This window comes from Triticum dicoccoides, chromosome 7A (genome assembly GCF_002162155.2).
Source record: "Triticum dicoccoides isolate Atlit2015 ecotype Zavitan chromosome 7A, WEW_v2.0, whole genome shotgun sequence".
Lineage (NCBI taxonomy): Eukaryota > Viridiplantae > Streptophyta > Magnoliopsida > Poales > Poaceae > Triticum > Triticum dicoccoides.
The window spans coordinates 549096578-549099904 of NC_041392.1; positions in this window are offsets into that span (position 1 = coordinate 549096578).

Genomic DNA, 3327 nt, shown 5'->3' on the forward strand with positions numbered 1-3327 from the left:
GCATGTGATGGAGGGCGTAGTAGGCATCCTTCTGACCGCCAGGCGGCTGCTTGACGCAGCAGAACTTCGTATTATGTGAGAACATGTGCTTGCCGTACTTACGAACTGCCCTGGTGAAGGTGCCTCCAGATTTGGCGTAGGCGGGGAGAACATCATCAAGAACTTGCTTGACATTTGTATAGTCTATCTTGGAGTTACGGTTCGGGTCTAAATACGTGGCCATGGAATATTTCGGGCTTAAGAGGATGAGTGTGCAATATGTGTCACTTCACAGAACACGGAATGTTAGAAAAAAAACGATCGAAATCTAAGAAATCATATGTTACGGGGCGGTTAAGGGATGACTTACTTGGGAAAGTAAGGCACAAGGAAGTTATCCTTATCTGGGTTTGCCAGAATGACGCCTTCGAGGTGTGAACTCGCAACTTGGCGGTCCCCAGCGCTGCTCAAGTGCTTGGCACGCATGTAGAAGGGGTCGACTATCACGATGTCCGGGGTCTTGTCTCTAATGATCCGCATCTCCATACTCAGCGAAAACAGCCGAACAAAGGTGTAATGCAGCGGATGAAGGTTAAACATAGCAAAGATGTCATCAAACCGCAGGACGATCGTACCCCCGATGTCGCCATCCACAAAGCCCTTGCCCTCTGGCACCTTGGCCACGAAAATCGGGTATGCCACATCCTTCTCTCTAAGATGCCGCTTCTCCAAAGAAAGAACACTGTCGTGCAGACTCCGCATAGCACCGGTTGCGGCATTCAGCATATTGGCGGTAGCATCGCCCTACCCGCCACATGCACCCTCCTCGAGATATCCTTAGTTGAAGGTGGCCCGTCCTGAGCACGGATCGAACTCGGTGCCGGCTGGCTCGCACCGGCGCCCTTGTTAGTCTTTCGTTTCCGTCCCTTCTTCTTGATCTCCTGTAATGGGACCGAGTTCTGCTCACAGACCGCCTTCTTGAGCATGTTGGGGCTGATAATATTTCACACCTCAGCTATCTGAGGCTCGGTGAAGGCGGGAGCTGGAGGCGTGTCCTGAGAACTGAACGCCAGACGACGCCTGTTGCAATTGGATTTCTCCGCCGTACCAGCTAGATCGCGGTCGTCTTGGTTGGGTTCTTGAGAAAGAGGCCCGCAGAACTCACCAGCGTAACCATGTTTGGCAAAGTACTTATCAACTTTGGTAAATGTACCGTCGTCGTTGTCGTCGCCGTCTGGATCCTGTGCCATAGGGTTGTCCGGATCCTGTGCCATAGGGATGTCCGGCAGGTCCGGTAGCGTTGCGGCGTTCTTGCCATGGCTTGGCGCCGGCACGACTGGCGGTCTTGTCTGTGGGGTGGTGTCCCCCGCCCCCAAACGAATCTGGCTCTTCGGCCAAAGCAGGGGCCAGTTTACGCAGGTGCTAAGGGTCATCTCATCTTCTTCGTCGGCCCCAGCGGGTCGAATCGGAGAGAATAGCTCGTCGCAGCCTGGCAGCACCCGAACCACTTCAACCCTATACATTGTGGGTGGCATCGGATTATCGTGGAACATGGGGTTGCCTGGTTGAACGATTCTGCCCTTGGCGACATCGACCAACTCGGCGCCCACGAAATGCAGAAGAGTGCAAGGAACGTCGGCGGTGCCCTGCGAAAACATGTACAGGGCGTCAGGGATGCCCAGTCAAAGGCAAGGAGATGAAGTCATCGGTCGAGAGGCTTGGTTACCGTGATGCTGCCGAGCTCGGCTAATGTCGAGGCACCGCCAACGGCGGGCGTGCAACTGACGGAGGGGGCGCTTGCTGGCGAGGTGCCGGCCGGCGTACACCCGGGTGCATTAAGCTCCAATGCCCGTGCGGGCGCCGGAGACACGAATACCGCCTCCGCCGGAGACACCAATGGCGCCGCCACCGAAGACACCAATGGCGCCGCCGGAGACAACAATGGCGCCGCCTGCGCGCTGTGCGAGTTGCTGGCCGTGAAGCTGGGAATCGGGGGAGGCCCCTGTTGGCCGCCCGCAATCCACGTCGTCAGCCCATGAATCAACGTAGGCACCATGGCGTTGAGCGTCGTTGCAAGTTGTTGTTGCACTTGCTCTTGGACAAGCTCCGGAATCCGCGCCACTTGTGCCTTGAGTTCTTCAACCTCGTGCGTCTGGCTTTCCGAGCTGGTCTTTTTCTCCTTCCGCACACCAGCGGTATAATATGACCCCCATTTTGTGGACAAGCCTTTGCCGGCCACATGACCAGCTGATGTCAGCTTAGTGAGCTTATCCTTGTTTTTCATTACGTTCAACGCCCTATTTAAAGGGGTGTCGAAAGGGGAGCTCTTAGACGACCCCGCGCTACTGCTTTCAGTGTCCTGCGAAAGGAACGTGAACCATTTAGAAATATTGGGCATTAATTTGAGTGCAACCATATGGAGCTAATTACGCGGAGGTGTATTCCTTACCAGAAGAAGCTCAAGCGCCCTGGTCTTCGGATCCGTGGTAAGCTCCTTTGTTATCGGGTCCTCCTTGTACCGGGCCCTGACATAGTTCCTGGTCTGCTTGTCACTGCTGTATTTCTCGAAGCGGGGCGGTAGGCCTTGCTCGGCACGCTCCGCGTCCTCCTTGTCCCATATAGGCTCCGCCACTCTGTAACCGCCGGGACTGAGTTTGTGTTCCCCTAAGTTCAACTCCCGCATTTCTTTCCCCCACTGACTTGATTCGGAGGTTGCACTGCTCTCGCACTTGATCTTGAACTCCTTGTACTCATCTTCGCTCATCAAAGGATATTTCTCCTTGATCTTCTCATAACTATCACCTTTATCAATCATTCTCTTCACTGCGCTTTTCCAAGTAGATAGGGCCGTGCTCATCTTCGTGAGGGCGGTACTGTTCACTTTATTCCCTGAGAGGCGTGTGTTTTCAAATTCGGCGGGGAACTTGTATCGTTCGTGCAGCTTCGTGAAGAGGAGGTTGCGCAAATTCCCTCGGTCCTTATGCCTAAGGTTCTCAGTGTTGATCGAGATGGTGCTCCGGAGAATGCACCCGAGCTGAAGCGAGTACCCCTTGACTATATGTTTGGGCTCCGTTGGATTCCCGTCGGAGTCCACTTGAGTGAATTCCTCCTTGAGGGTGCGGAGCGCATTCGGGCGCCGGTCCTTCCTTTGCTTCTTCGGTTGGCTGCCATCTGTGTGTGCGCCGCCATCATTAGTGGTGGCATCCTCGGCGGCACCATCAGTGGTGTCATCCCCGATGCCACTAGGGGTTGTGTAATCAGGATCGGTGTCTTCCGCGGCGTCCTCATAGCGGTGAGGTTGTTCCTCCATCTCCTGGGACAGCTCCCAGAATTTCTTGCCGCCCGAAC